The sequence below is a fragment of the Artemia franciscana genome, chromosome 20 (assembly GCF_032884065.1).
Source record: "Artemia franciscana chromosome 20, ASM3288406v1, whole genome shotgun sequence".
Lineage (NCBI taxonomy): Eukaryota > Metazoa > Arthropoda > Branchiopoda > Anostraca > Artemiidae > Artemia > Artemia franciscana.
Genome location: NC_088882.1, coordinates 29,690,099 through 29,706,841, shown reverse-complemented (window position 1 = coordinate 29,706,841; position 16,743 = coordinate 29,690,099). Strand labels below are relative to the sequence as shown.

The following is a 16,743-nucleotide window of genomic DNA, read 5'->3' as shown; positions in this document are numbered from 1 at the left end:
CTGGAGGTTTTTCAAAAACGCCTCCCAGCCCCTTAGTAAGTTTCCTAAATCGTCTGCTCATCACTTAGCTGCTGAAACATTGCCACGCTACCACACTATCGTAGATGTTTAATGCCTCAATTGAAGGCTATTGCTTGCATTGAATGGGTTTTAAAAAATTCTACCATCTATTAGATTTCACAGATTTCAATGTTAACTAGTTTCTCGGGAGAATTTGCAATGAGTTCTTTGTCATGGCTGAAGGATTAGCTACGACCTAGTAAAGAGCAGACCACAGCCCATAGTAACTATGGGTAAAAGTAACTTTAAAAAAGCTAGTTTGGAAACCCTTGAGCGAAAGAGGTCGTCGTTGTGCCTTCCGTTTTTCGAAAAATGCAATAACGAACCCTTGGACGGCAAGCATTTTCCCCAAACGTCACTCACCATCCAGATTACGACAGCCTCGAGCTGTTTCTGAGCCTATCCCAGTTTTGTCCCCCATTCGCTGCGTTACTTCCAGATATGAAAAAAACCTTTGTCACCTTCATCACAGAAAAAATAAATAAAATAGCCAACTAGTTTCTTCCCCTTTTTTCATGTAAGGTACTTTAGGTCGTTGCACTAATTTGCTTGACCCGGTGTTTTTGTTTAGTTTTCCTTTTAATTCAGAAGTGTTTTTCGTGTGTTTTATGCTTCGTTCTTTTTTTGTGAGTTTCTGGACTTTTTTTTAGTGTCCCTTTTAATTTGTAGATATAATTGTTTATTTCTTGTTCTTTTCTGTATCATTAGATTTTTTTTTGTCCCCTTCCCTTTTTTTCTGACTTGTATTTGTTCAAGTTTAGTTTGACCGATTTTTTTTTTGTTTGACTCATAATTTGATAATTCATTATTATTAGTGTTTTTTGCTTTGTTTGCTTTGTTAGTAGACTCCAAAGTCTGAATTCGGCCCTTAGAGGGCTTGTGATAGTGATCTTTTTGAAATAAATATCTTATCTTATCTATCTTATCTAACTAAAAGTTAAAAATGTTAAAACGGTCTTTTTTTTCTTCTTCCAGATCTAGTGGGTTACTAGAACATCATAGAGAGATGCTTAAGAGCTTATTCACAAGCCATTTTTCTTATGTACGTGGTTTATACGAATTCCGCGGACCCCCCCCCTCCTGAGTATGGTGATACACCTGGAACTTCAGATAACTCAAAATTTCTAAAGCCAGTTTCAGTTTTAAAAATAAGAGGCCACTATCTAGATGTTTAAGGTGATTTAAAAGATAGAAAAAGGTGTGGTCTCTTTTGTACTATTTCTGGCGTTATATCCTTTTCGACCTTACATGGTTAGTGGAGGGTTTTTTAAAGGCATTTTGGAGAATAATATTGACAGGCCTAAGTCACAATTAGGAATAGGCCTAACTGGACAGCCTTATCCAGTGGGGGGAGAGGCAAATTGACCCTCCCAACTTTATTGGCATTTGGTAAACTTTTGTCAAAGGTAAAAAATTGGGAGAAATCGTGCAAAACTCCTGGTTTTGGCAGGAATCTTAATATATTATTAAGATACTACTTAATATATTATTTATTATTCATTATTTATTATATTTTACATATTTTATTGTATATTTTTCATTATATTTTTTATGTTCGGCTGTGTGATGTGCGTTTGTGCTGTTGCACTGTTGATTTCTTTTTTTACTATTGTTTCAAAATTGACATCTCTATTACGCGTTAGACCATAAACCAACAATGTCACCTAGTTGGTCAGTCTCAGTTTCAAAAAACTTTTTATGGCACTTGGTATTTACCTAGTGACATATGGTGATCGCAATTTCTGTCTGACTGTCGTTTTGTACGTCTGTCTGTCTGTCGGTCCCGGTTTCGCTAGTTCGGGCCCTTCCAGATAAGCTAGGACGATAAAAGACGGCAGGCGTATCGGGGACCAGACCAGATTAAATTAGCTGCAAGTTACAAACTTTGACCAATGTTTATACATAGTAATAGTTATTGGGAAGTGTACATATGCTTTCAGGGGGATTTTTTTCGTTGGGGGGAGGGAGGGGTTGAGGGGAGTGGGCTTTGTGGGAGGATCTTTCCTTAGAGGAACATGTCGTGGGGGAAGAGAAATTCAATGAAGGAGGCGCAGAATTTTCTAGCATCATTTAAAAAAAAAAAACTTGAAAACTTGAAAAGAACAAAAATTATTACGCATATGAGGGGTGTACCTCTTCGTAATACCTCACTCTTATGTTAAAGTACTTTCAGTAATTTCAACTATTTATTCCCCGGCCTTTGTGATTCAGGGGTCATTCTTAACGAATTGGGACAAAATTTAAGCTTTAGTGCAAAGACCGAGGTATTGAACCTCGGTATTGAAACCCCCTCATATACTGAATAAAAACATAAAAATTTAGAAGTTCGTTACGTAGGTTAGTTTGTAAATTACGTGTATTTTTAATAATAAAAACGTTCGCAAAATTAAAAGTTCTAGTTGCCTTTTTAAGTAACCAAAAAATTGGAAGGGTAACTAGGCCTACTCCCCCGCTCCTTTTTTTTCTCAAAATCGTCCGATCAAAACTATGAGAAAGCCACTTAGCAAAAAAAAAAATAATCTGTAAATTTTCTTATAATTATTCATGTGCAGAGAGGCAAAGTCAAAACATGCATTAATTCAAAAATGTTCAGAAATTAAATATAAAAACAAGTTTTCTTAACTGAAAGTAAGGAGCGACATTAAAACTTAAAACAAATAGAAATTACTCCGTGTATGAAAGGGGCTGTTATCTCTTCAGCGCCCCGCTCTTTATGATAAAGTTTTTTTACTGTTTTAAAAAGTAGAGCTGAAAGAAAGAGTCGAACTTTAGCGTAAAGAGCAGGGCGCTGAGGAGATAACAGTCCCTTTCATATACGGAGTAATTTCTGTTCGTTTTAAGTTTTAATGTCGCTCCTTACTTTCAATTAAAAAAACTTGTTTTTTTTATTTAATATACCAAAGGATCAGACCAACACAGTCTTGAATGTGGACATGATCTTGAACTCTTAACTATCTCATTTGAACTTTGACATTCGTGAACTTGGGCAAGGACTACCTACAAACTTATAAACACATAAAAAGTAAAGCTGCCTCTCTTGCTGGTTATTGGGAATACCTACCAATCAGGGAATCATTTATTGATAACCGTCTAAAACGCAATTTGACAGTATCCAGGAAGTAAAATCAAAGAAAAAAAGATTAAGTCAGCTAGTATGAAACGTTTGGAGAATCAATGGGCTATGGAGGAGAGCTGCTTGCCCTCCAATTACTGTTGACTGTTAAAAAGGGAACAGTGACTTTGAATTTCCAATTAAATAAGCCACTTTAAAAGTTTATATGATATTGCTATCTATGATAATGCTGCTCTGCCTGTGATATTACTTATATGCCCCTTTGAAAATCTGTATGCACATAGTTTTTCCGTTTAATTGAAAGTCCTCTAAATATTCCCTAAAAGTTTCACTTAATACCCATAGTGTCATTAGTTACAGGAATCGTAGTATTAGTATTAATAGTATACATAGTGCCTTTTGGTCAGTTCAAGATTCGCCATAGCTTACCCTGAAAGGTCCAACTTATTAATGTAAGTCATTCCTGAGACATTTCTATTCACCCGTTTTATAATCCACATGGTAATAGTTCGTTTGGATTCGCTTCAACATCCGTCTAAATATTTCTTGAAAGCTTCACTTTAATACCCTTAGCTTGTGTAGTAGAAATAGTTCTAGTAGTAATTGTAGCAGTATGCAAATAGCACCTTTGGCTTTCTACAACATCCCCCTGAACACACACTGAACATTTCAGCTTAATACCATAAGCAGTTACTGAAGCATTTTTTAATACGTCCTCTTAAAAACCTGTATAAGCATAGTGTCTTTCCATTTAGTTCAATATTGTTACATTATTCTCCAAAATTTTCGACTTAATACTGTTAGCTTTAGTAGCAGTAATAGTAGTAACGGTAGTAATAGTAACAGCATTAGTAGCAGTAGAATCAGTAGTATTAGGCTGCAAATATTGCCTTTTCGTTAATTCAGCCTCCCTCACAACAAGCCCTGTAAGTTTCAAATGCTCACACCAAACTCCCCCCTCAATTCAGTGTTTTGTTTTATCGGCTGGAATTATAAATTTTTAGGATGTCATAGGTTGTATAAACTTGCCGTAGGCCAAATTTAAAAGCTATTAATTAAGAAAACGAGTTTTAATTTTTGTTTATTTCATATCCTCAACTTTTATAGTTTTATAGTTTTGCCGTCTCTTTCTTTTAATTTTGCTTTGTTTTCTTTAGTTCTTATGGCATTTGGTATTAACCAAGTGACATATTGCAATCGCCAATTCTGTCGGTCTGTCTGTCTGTCGGTCTGTCGGTCTGTCTGTCGGTCCCGGTTTTGCTACTTTAGGCACTTCCAGGTAAGCTAGGACGATGACATTTGGCAGGCGTATCAGGGACCTGACCAGATTAAATTATAAATAGTCTTTTTCCCGGTTTGACCATCTGGGGGGGACTGAGGGGCCAGTTAATTCGTAAAAAATAGAAAAAAGAAGTATTTTTAACTTGCGAGCGGGTGATTGAATCTTAATGAAATTTGATGTTTGGAATGATATTGTAACTCAGAGCATTTTTTTTAATCCCAACCGGATCTGATGACATTGGGGGGAGTTGGAGGGGGGAAACCTAAAGTCCCGGTTTTGCTGCTTTAGGCACTTCCAGGTAAGCTAGGACAATGAAATTTGGCAAGCGTATCAGGGACCGGACCAGATTAAATTAGAAATAGTCGTTTTCCCGATTTGACCATCTGGGGGGGGGGTGAGTGCGGGGCTGGTTAATTCGGAAAAAATAGAAAAAATGAAGTATTTTTAACTTATGAGCGGGTGATTGGATCTTAATGAAATTTGATGTTCGGAATGATATTATGTCTCAGAGCTCTTATTTTAAATCCCGACCAGATCTGATGATATTGGAGGGAGTTGGAGGGGGGAAACCTAAAATCTTGGAAAACACTTAGAGTGGAGTGATCGGGATGAAACTTGATGGGAAATATAAGCCTAAGTCCCAGATACATGATTGACATAATCGGAACTGATTCGCTCTCTTTGGGGTAGTTGGGGGGGGGAGTAATTGTTAAAAATTAGAAAAAATGAGGTATTTTCAACTTACGAACGGGTGATCGGATCTCAATGAAATTTGATGTTTAGAAGGATATCGTGTCTTAGAGCTCTTATTTTAAATTCCGACTGGATCTGGTGACGGGGGCGGGGAGTTGGGAGGGGGAAACCTAAAACTTGGAAAACACTTAGAGTGGAGGGATCGGGATAAAACATGGTGGGAAAAATAAACACAAGTCCTAGATAGATGATTGACATAAACGGAACGGATCCGCTCTCTTTGGGGTAGTTGGGGGGGGGGTATTTCTGAAAAATTAAAAAAAGAGGTATTTTTAACTTACGAACGGGTGATCGGATCTCAATGAAATTTGATATTTAGAAGGATATCGTGGCTCAGAGCTCTTATTTTAAACCCGACCGGATCTGGTGACATTGGGGGGGGGGGGGGTTGGGAGGGGAAGACCTAAAACTTGGAAAATACTTAGTGGAGGGATCGGGATGAAACTTGGTGGGGAAAAAACACGAGTCCTAGATATATGATTGACATAACCAGAGCGGATCCGCTCTCTTTGGGGTAGTTGGGGGGGGGATAATTCTGAAAAATTAGAAAAAATGAGGTATTTTTAACTTACGAAAGAGTGATTGGATCTCCATGAACTTTGATATTTAGAAGGATATCGTGTCTCAAAGCTCTTATTTTAAATCCTGACCGGATCTGGTGACATTGGGGGAAGTTTGGGGTGGGGAGACCTAAAATGATGGAAAACTTTTAGATCGGAGGGATTGGAATGAAACTTGGTTGGAAAAATAAGCAGAAGTCTTGCATACGTGATTTACATAATTGGAACAGATCCGCTCAATTGGGGGGGGGGGTAATTCTGAAAAATAAGAAAAAATGACGTATTTTTAACTTACGAAGGAGTGATCGAATCTTCATGAAACTTCATATATAGAAGGACCTCGTAACTCAGATATCTTATTTTAAATCTCAACCGGATCAAGCGTAATTGAAGGGGGGCAGTTGGGGGGGGGGACCAGAAATCTTAGAAAATACTTAAAGCGGTGAGATAAGGATGAAACTGGATGGGAAGAATAGAAACCTGTCTAAGATACGTGACTGACATAACTGGACCGGATCTGCTCTCTTTGGTGGAATTGGGGGGGGGGGGTAATTCTGAAAATTGAGGTATTTGTAACTTACGAAAGGGTGACCAGATCTTATTGAAATTTCATATTTAGAAGGATCTTGTGCTTTAAAGTTCTAATTTCAAATTCCGACCAGATCCTGTGGCATTCGGAGGAGTTGGAGGGGAAAACCGGAATTCTTGGAAAACATGAAAATTGGGGTATTTTTATCTTACGAACAGATGATCGGATCGTAATGAAATTAGATTTTTTAGAAGGAATTCACGTCTCAGAGCTCTTATTTCAAATCCCGACCAGATCTTTTGACATTGGGGGGAGTTGGAGGGGGAAATTTTGGAAAAACACTTGGAGTGGAGGAATCGGGATGAAGCTTGGTGGATAGAATAAACAAATGTCCTTGATACGTGATTGACAGAATCGTACTGGATTCACTCTCTTTGGGGGAGTTGAGGGGAGGGGTTCCGTGATTTGGCGAGTTAGGTGCTTCTGGACGTGCTAGGGCGATGGACGTGCTAGGCGTGTCAGGGAGCTGCACAATTTGACTTGATAAAGTCGTTTTCCCAGATTCGACCATCTGCGGGGCAAAAGGGAGAGGAAAAGTTAGAAAAAATTAGGTATTTATGACTTACGAGTGGGTGATCGGATCTTAATAAATTTTGATATTTAGAAGGACATCGTGACTCAGAGCTCTTATTTTAAATCCTGACCGGCATTAAGCCTCTTATTTTCCTTTTTAAATCAATCTATTGATTCATAGAATTTTGTTAGAGCTCATACCATATGATCTCTTGGCTCTTAGCTCTTCTCGCCTCGTCACAAGTGCCATATGAGCTCTTAGCTCTTGTTAATCATTCTGGTTGTTACAGATTTTAGGCAAGCTTTTTTCTACACAATTTGCCACCTTTAACTATTTAACTTACCGTAACTAATCATTAAGATTTTCAAACTTTCGGGTTTTCTGAAAAATATCGACGCATGTAAGTAATACAGCATACAGGGAGTAGCCTACAAATCAGTCGAAGACATGACTAAGAAACACCCTCCTTTCCTCACTTTTTACAGAAAAATTCATTTATAAATCATTAGAGTAAGGATATTTGAGCCAAAAGTACTTACTTACAGTTAGGAGACCCCCTTTCAGCCAGACACAATACACTAATAGAAATAAAACACACTTTTCATCACACCTTTAACTATTTAACTTACCGTAACTAATCATTAAGATTTTCAAACTTTCGGGTTTTCTGAAAAATATCGACGCATGTAAGTAATACAGCATACAGGGAGTAGCCTACAAATCGGTCGAAGACTTGACTAAGAAACACCCTCCTTTCCTCACTTTTTTCAGAAAAATTCATTTATAAATCATTAGAGTAATACAAGTAAGGATATTTGAGCCAAAAGTACTTACTTACAGTTAGGAGACCCCCTTTAAGCCAGACACATTCGCTGGGGGAAGGCCTCATCCCCCAAATCCTAAATTTCACAAATTTACGTACTTCTCATTAAGACTATACAATATTTTGTATTTACTCCTCCCCCCTTCCCCAAAAAAGAAAAAAATCCGTAAGTGCATTTTTCTACCCTATAAAGGGTTTTTCTTCCCAAGTCCTAAGTTGCGTGGTATTTTGTTTGTCCTAACTTGACCTTCCCATCCTCCAGGAAGATCAAATCATGCATTGTGCCCGTTCCTTTTTGTTCAAGGGTATCATCGCAAGCTTGTTATGAGTAGTTTCACTCGCCAGAAGCTACCTGCAGACTTCAAGCAAAGGCGCTGCCCCCTGTCTGTTACATGCCTCTAGGCATGTAAAGCTTTTCTCTAGTACCTCAGCCCTGAGATCGGATTCTACAACTTCATTGGGGGGTTAATTGAAGAGGGTAGGGGCAAACTAGGGGGCGGGTTATCTTTTTACCCCCTATACAAAAAAAATAATTTATTTCTATTGAAAAAACTTTATTTTTTAGTATTTTCACTGAAAAAGTTGAAGAACAAAAAGAAACAGCCACCTAGACTTTACTCCTCCCCTACGTTTTCGAAAGTTGAAGATTCCGTTTTACTTGGTTCTACATCAGTCCCTTTGATTATGTTTCCAAAAGTTCATGCCTATATTCTAGCGAATAGTACCTCGGCAAATGTATAAAAAGTCTCGCCCTTGATGTAGTTTGTTTTTTGTAAAGCAATGAATTGAATTAAACTCCATTAAAATTCAACCGCTGAAAAATGTATTTTCCAATATCTATCTGCAGCAAATTTGACATTTTTTTTTCTATTTTTTTCAACGAAGATATTAAAACAATACATTTTTAATGAAATTACCCCAAAGGCGATGTTTTTAGAAATCTAAGGGGACAAAAAAAATCTTTAATTGACACCACTGCGATTTTAGTTTGCCCCCCCCCCTAAATTTTACCAAATTGACGCCCCTGTACTTCCTGGTTTTACGCCAGTCCCTTCGATTTTGTTTCCAAAAATTCATGCAGTATCCTAGCGCGTAACCCCTCGGCAAAATGTGCAAATGTCTTGTCCTTGATATCATTTAATTTTTTTGTTTTGCATTGAATTGCATTCAACTCCAGTAAAAATACAACCATAAACCTTATGCAATGTGGAAACATATAATAGATACATCTTTAGAATGAAACTAAATTAACCATAGCAAAAGACAATTTGTCTAGCAAAACTGCAGAGTATTCTTCGTGGTAGAACCGACATAAATAAAATTAGGGCTAAATGGACAATAAAATAAATTAAGTTGAAGCAAATAAAGCATCAAATGAAGCGGCATGGTGAGTGACTTCGTCGTAAAACAATAATCGCACTTTCCAAAAGTCTTGCGGCGGGGAGTAGAAAAGGCAAAAAATTAGGTATTCTTGCAGTAGCGGTTCTGGCCTCTCTTGCACCCGGGTTTTGATTAGCCCCAGTCCCTCACATAGTTTTCAGACTAAGCTTGAACAAATTTTTTATTTATTAACAAAATTATCTTCAATTTATTTATTCAATTAATAAGTAATTTCTTGATTTATTATTCAATTGTTTATTTATTATTTATTATCTTAATTATTAATATTTTTAATTTTTAACTTATTTTATTGATGAATAATAATTTACTTATTATTTTCATTTATTAACTGCGTCCTTTATTTTATTTTAATAAAAATAAAACTACGAAAATTACAAAAAATTACAAAAATCGACATAAAGAAAATTAGTGCAAATTGGACAATAAAATAAATTAAGTTGAAGCGAATAAAGTATCAAATGAAGCAGTATGGTGAGGGACCTCGTCGTAAAGCAATAATGGCACTTTCCAAAAATCTTACGGAGGGGAGTAGAAAAGGGCAAAAATTAGGTATTCTTGCAGTAGCGGTTCTGACCTCTCTCGCACCCGGGTTTAGATTTTAATTAGCCCCTGTTCCTCATATAATTTTCAGGCTAATTTTTAACAAAGTTTTTATTTATTAACAAAATTATCTCCAATTTATTAATTCAATTAATAAGTAATTTTTTGATTTATTGTTCGAATTGTTTATTTATTATCTATTATCTTAATTATTAATATTTTTACTTTTTAACTTATCTTATTAATCAATTATAATTTACTTATTATTTTCATTTATTAACTGCGTCTTCTATTTTATCTTGATAAAAATAAAATTACAAAATGACTTTAAGAGTTAGATTTTTAATTTGGAAATTTGCCTAAAATTTCTACGCCCAGGGCAATTGCCCTCTCTGCCCCCCCTAAACCACTTCTGTATTCTTGTCAGAGAGGTGGCATATTTATTTATATATGACGTTTGTAAACGATATTTGGATTTTTATATCCAAATATAGGGGGCAACGAGGGGGACTCGTTGCCCTCCAGTCTTTTCGGTCACTCACAAAAGGCACTCGATCTTTTTATTTCTGTCTGAATGAGCCCTCTCTTGATCTTCTAGGACTATTGGCTTGATACAGTCATCCCTGAGAAAATAAACATGCATCCATGATCTTTCTTCATACAGAAATCACAAAATTCCACATTTTTGTTGATAGAAGCTTGAAACCTTAGTGAGAGAATTTTCTGACATGCTGAATCTAATGGTGGGACATTCATTGATATCGCTTGAACGTTTGGGGACGTTTTGCTCCTTTTTCAAAAATCATGCAAATTTTCTCAGCTTCGTAGCTTTAGATAGGTAACATTAAACTTAATAAATTTATAGCTTTGGAATCTGCATTAAAAGCAAATTCTTTTGACGTATCTATTGTTATCGAAATTCCGTTTTTAGAGATTTCGGTTACTATTGAGCCGGCTCACTCCTTACGTGCAGTTCGTTACAACGAAATGTTTGATCAAACCTATCAAACAATGACCGAAAACCGCCTGCTAAGGTGTTATCAAAGGGAATATCAATGGGGCATTATATGGCCACTTACACTTGGATTCTCCTGATTTATATTCTCTTGCTGATCGTCCTTTTGAGAATTAAATGAAAAAACAAACAAGTTTTTTCAACTGAAAGTAAGGAGCGACATTAAAACTTAAAACGAACAGAAATTATTCGTATATGAAAGGATTTGTTCCCTCCTCAATGCATCGCTCTTTATGCTAAAGTTTGACTGTTTCTCACATCTCTATTTTTTGAAACAAAAGTGGGAGAGGGCCTAGGTGCCCTCAATTTTTTTTGGTAAGTTAAAAAGTACCCTAGAAACTTTTAGTTTCCGTTAGAACGAACTCTGTCAGGACGTTTTAGGGCCACTGGGTCGACACGATCGCCCCAGGAAAAAAAAGCAAATAAATTAGCAATAAATTAACAGAACACGCATCAGTGATCTGTCTTCTAGCAAAAAATACAAAATTCCGTAATTTTGTAGATAGGAGCTTGAAACTTCTACAGTATGGTTCTCTGATACGCTGAATATGATGGTAGGATTTCCAGTAAGATTCTATGACATTTAGAGGGTGTTTCACCCTATTTTCTAAAATACGGCAAATTTTCTCAGGGTCGTCACTTTTGATTGTTAAGATAAACTTGATGAAATTTATATATTAAAATCAGCATAAAAATATGATTCTTTAGATGTGAATATTGATATCAAAATTCCATTTTTTAGAGTTTCGGTTAGGCTACTATTGAGCCTGGTCGCTCCTTACTCACTTCGTTACCACAAACTGTTTGAAATACTAGCGACCGGTTTTTGGCAATTATCTGAAAAGTTTCCGAGTGTCAGACACGAACAGAGATATGAACAGAATATATCTCTGCGTAACAGCGGAGATATGGTTTGGTTCTTTTCATGGGGAGGGATAAGCTGGCCCCTTCTTCTCCACTGTGCTGCGAGATCTTTAGGGCAAGGATATATTTTGCATGTGTTTTTATTTGCCATTTTGTCGGAAAAAGACTGAGAAATACAGACAAAATTTGTCTGCACCGTTAAGCCGGCTTAAATCTTATACACAGGTACATATGAGTTGTAATACTTCATGGCAAAATGTCCTCGAGAACAAGGAATCGAAAGATCCACCCTATTGTTCATTTTGTTCCGGTTCCTGCATAATCAACGCATTGGTGCGTGGTTCGAGATTTTGTTCTTGCCAAGTCAAATATCATTCGGGTACTTGATATGTTATCAAACAGTTTGTGGTAACGAACTGTAGTAAGGAGTAACCCGGCTCAATAGTAATCGAAACTCTAAAAAATAGAATTTTGATACCAATTGTTACATCAAAAGAATCGAATTTAAAGGCTGATTTTGAATATACAAGTTTCATCAAGATCGGTTATTTCCATCAAAAGTTAGGAGCCTGAAAAAATTTGCCTTATTTTAGAAAATAGGAGTAAACACCCCCTAAAAGTCATACAATCTTAACAAAAATCACACCATCAGATTCAGCGTATCAGAGAACCTCATTGTAGAAGTTGCAAGCTCCTATCTACAAAAATGTGGAATTTCGCATTTTTTGCCAGAAGACAGATCACGGATGTTTGTTTTTTTGTGTTTTTTTTCCTAGGAGTGATCGTATCGATTGAGTGGTCCTAGGATGTTGCGAGAGGGCTTATTCTAACGGAAATTAAAAGTTCTAGTGCCCTTTTAAGTGACCAAAAAATTGGAGGGCACCTAGGCTCCTTCCCACGCTAATTTTTTCCCCAACGCCACCGGATCAAAATTCTGAGATAGCCATTTTATTCACCATAGTCGAAAAACCTAATAACTAAGTCTTTGGGGATGACTTACTCCCTCGCAGTCCCCGTGGGAGGGGCTGCAAGTTACAAACTTTGACCTGTGTTTACATATAGTAATGATTACTGGGAAGTGTACAGACGTTTTCAGGGGGATTTTTTCGGTTTAGGGGGAGAGTTGAGGGGGGTTGTAAACCCCATATAAGGGGTTTACCTCCTCGTTATCCCTCACTCTTTACACTAAAGTATTTTTAGTAATTTCAACTATTTATTTTACGGCCTTTGTGATTCAGAGGTCATTCTTAAGGAATTGGAACAAAATCTAAGCTTTAGTGTAAAGAGCGAGGTATCAACGAGGGTTGAACCCCTTCATATACGCAATAAAAACAGACGAATATAGAATTTTGTTGCGTAAGTTAATTCGTAACTTAAGTATATTTTTTACCAATGAAAACTTTTGTAAAAAATTAAAAGTTCTGGTTGCTTCTTTACGTAATCAAAAACTTGGAGGGCAACTAGGCCTCCTCCCTCGCTTCTTTTTTCTTAAAATCTTCCGATTAATTACAATTAATTAATATGCAAATTTCGTTTTCATTATTTATGAGCGGAGAGCCAAGATCAAAACATGCATTAATTCAAAAACGTCCAGAAATTAAATAAAAAAAAACAAGTTTTTTTAAATGAAAGTAAGGAGCAACATTAAAACTTAAAACGAACAGAAATTACTCCGTATATGAAAGGGGCTTTTCCTCCTCAACCCCCCGTTCTTTACGCTAAAGTTTCTTACTGTTTTAAAAATAGAGTTAAGAGAAATAGTCAAACTTTAGCGTAAAGAGCGGGGCGTTGAGGAGGAAAAGCCCCTTTCATGTACTGAGTAATTTCTGTTTGTTTTAAGTTTTAATGTTGCTCCTTATTTTCATTTAAAAAAACTTGTTTTTTTTTCTCATATTAAAGGCCATACGGCTCCAATGTTTTATTATTATTATTTTTTTTCAGAGGCACTTCATATGGCAGGAGTGTTGTATGAACTTCAAAGGGGCTCATTTGATGGGAAATCGAGAGTTTTTGTGCCCTTTTTAAGAGCCAAAAGTGATGGAAGGGTAACTAGCCCCCCCCATGCCTTTTTTCCTCCAACACATTCGATAAAGAATTTTAGATTGCCATTTTGTTAAAAGTAGTTCAAAACTTATTTAATGAAAACGCCAGGGTCGACACCCCCCCAGGGCCCAGGGGCAGGTGTTGTAAGATATCCCCTGGAGGCAAATACGATTCCCATTGAAGGGATGCTCGTATAAACTTCAGAGAGGACTCATTCGTTTGTAAAGTGAAAGTTCTAGTTCCCTTTTTAAGAGTCAAACGAGATCCGAGAGCAACTAGCTCTTCACGCCCTTTCTTCTCCAAATAAAACGGATAAAAATTTTGAGATAGCCATTTTGTTAAAAATAATTCAAAGTTTAGATAAGAAAATCTCCTGAGTCAACGCAGCCCCCAGGGCCTGGGAGCAGGCGTTGTAAGCTATGCTCTGGGGACATGTATAGTTCTTATGGAAGAGATGCTCGTATAAACTTTGGAGAGGGCTCATTTGATCGGAAATTGAAAGTTCTAGTTCAATTTTTAATTTTACCGGGTGTATTTGGGGAAAATGGGAGAGGGAAGGGCTGGTTTCCCTCCATGGGGAGTGGGGCAACTAGCCCCTCTCCTCACGCCCTTTTTCCTCCAAATAAATCCGATAAAATTTTGAGACAGCCATTTTGTTAAAAATAGTTCGAAGTTTAGATAAGAAAAACTCATGAGTCGACGACCCCCCAGGGCCCGGGGGCAAGCGTCGTAAGTTATGCTCTGGGAACATGTATGGTTCTTAAGGAAGGGATGCTCGTATAAACTTCGGAGAGGGTTCATTTGATTGGAAATTGAAAATTCTAGTTCACTTCTTTATTTCACTTTTCACTTTTTAGTTCTAGTTCATGCTCGAGCGCTCATTTGATTGGAAACTGAAAGTTCTACTTCAGTTTTTATGAGTGAAGAGATCGGAGGGCAAATAGCCCCCTCTCCATTTCCCCAAATACACCCGGTAAAAATTAAGAGATAGACATTTTGTTCAAAATAGTTCAGAGGTCAGATAAAAAGAACTCCGGTGTCGACAAAAGCCCCCCGGGCCCGAGGACAAGCGTTGCAATTTATACCCTAGGGGCTTATAGGGTTCTTATGGAAAAAATGCTCGTATAAACTTTGGAGGGCTCAATTTATTGGAAATAGCCCCCCCCCCCCCAAAGTCTTTTTCCCCGAGCCCATCCGATACAAATTTTGAGATAGCCATTTTTTTTTAATAGTTCACAGGTCAGGTAAGAAAAACTCCAATGTCGACGCAACCCCAAGGGCCCGGGGGCAGGCGTTATGATTTATGCTCTGGGGAATATAATAATAATAATAATAATAATAATAATAATAATTTATTCCAGAAAAAGCCCATGGGCCATAGGAAATTTACATAACAAAAAAAAAACAAATTAACTAAAAACCGAACTTAGAACCATATATGGTTCTTATGGAAGGGATGCTCGAATAAACTTCCGAGAAGGCTCATTTGAATGAAAACTGTAAGTTCTAGTTCCCTTTTTAAGAGTCAAAGGAGATTGGGGGGCAACTAGTCCCCCTCCCCCACCCTTCTTTCTTAAACCTATCCGATACAAGTTTTGAGATAACCATTTTTTTAAATAATTCAAAAGGTCAGATAACAAAAATTCTTAAAAGCGACACTTTAAAGCGAAATAGCTTTCGTAAAACTCATCTAATAACGGATTTGAAGCAAAGTAGTGGTTCGGTTTTGATGCGTGAGCTAATTGGCTATGTGTAGTTAGATTGCCTTTGTCAACGTAGTGATAATCAGCGATGCAAGGGTAAAATGTGACGTAAATTATCCAAATAAGATACAAAATTTTGAATATAGTTCTGACAATAACTGAACTATGATCACTCAGTAATATTGACAAGAAACAAGTGGAATTTAATTGGCAGTCAGGAACTGGATACAGGCTAAAGGGAAAAAACAGGGATGTATAATTGAAGTTCAAACATAGTTGGTGATTTTCTAGTCGAAAAATACTTCCCTGGCTAGTTTAGAACTTTTAATAGATTAACCTACTGAAAATCTCCTATCCAAGTATTTAATGGATAACACCCAAAATTAAGAGATAATCTCAGTGTTGCCAACGCTTCAAAAGAAAAAGTACCGTAAAACGCCCTAAAATTGTACCACTGATCCAAAAATTGTATCATGTCTATTTTATTGCGTGTTGTCTTTAAAACAGGCGCTTAAATAAATTTGTAAAGTAAAACTTGAAACTCTAGAAGAGAAAACAAGTAAAAACTAAAATTCCCTCCGCTCGCGTTGTCCTGACACCCAGTCAAATCTTATTGTACCATATTGTACCACATTTTGTAGAATGTACCAGAAAATTTGTGATTGTACCAGAATGTACCTTTAGAAAAGGAATGTACCAAAATGGTACAATTGTACCACTGTTGGCAACCCTGTATCTGATACGGCCCCTACATGGGGCCAAGAATATTAAACTGAATTTTGGAAACCGGAGGGATGTCGGGGCTTGCTCCGCTCCCTTCACGCGTTGGCCCGGTATTGCAGTACCTCCGGGATCGGCGCACCCCTTTCGAGGGGAAACCAAAGTCCATGAACCCTAGCCAATAGTGGGTACAATACGTTATTCAAAGTGAAGAGCGGCCCTGCAGTTAGTTACTTAGTCCTTGAATACACTGAAAATCATTTTTTTTTCATATGAAAAAAAGAAGAAACACTGTATAAAATTTATAAAAATTAATGGTGAATAAACTAGGGGGGCCTTTGGCTACAGCAATTGATCGACCATTCAGCTACATTACAATTATTTTTGGGCCTGATTACTGAATATTTATGTTATTTTCTGCGGATGTAGTTTTAGTAGCATGTCATTAAAGTTGCCCATGAATTGCTGTTCATTGAATATGTTTTCGCATCATATGATTTTTTGGCCCGTATTTACTTGATTGAACATTGAATTTCTTATTGCTTTCGAACCTTGTTAAAAAAAACACGAGGATTTACTAGGATTTATTTTTATATACCCAAGTCAACCTTAGCAATTTTTATAGCTCTGGCCTCTCCTCATATCGAGTTAATCTTTTGCCTTTTACTAAAGATTACCGTGGGGAGGGGCACTTGATGAGTCTTAACAAATTTTTGAATGCCGAAAGGCAGACTAGTCTACACAATTGTTGTATGTTTTAATATTTCAAGATTACTTATTTAGATATTAATAATATTTAGATA

General features: G+C 36.9%; 2 non-coding genes across 2 annotated transcripts; both read left to right on the top strand.

The window, feature by feature from the left end:
• The first annotated feature begins 15,894 nt into the window (after positions 1 to 15,894).
• Positions 15,895 to 16,087, top strand: LOC136040440 (U2 spliceosomal RNA). The gene has a single exon (XR_010620730.1). It is a non-coding gene; the product is annotated as a U2 spliceosomal RNA (small nuclear RNA).
• Positions 16,088 to 16,563: 476 nt separating this feature from the next.
• LOC136040455 (U5 spliceosomal RNA) lies at positions 16,564 to 16,679 on the top strand. Its single transcript, XR_010620742.1, has one exon. It is a non-coding gene; the product is annotated as a U5 spliceosomal RNA (small nuclear RNA).
• Positions 16,680 to 16,743: the final 64 nt, after the last annotated feature.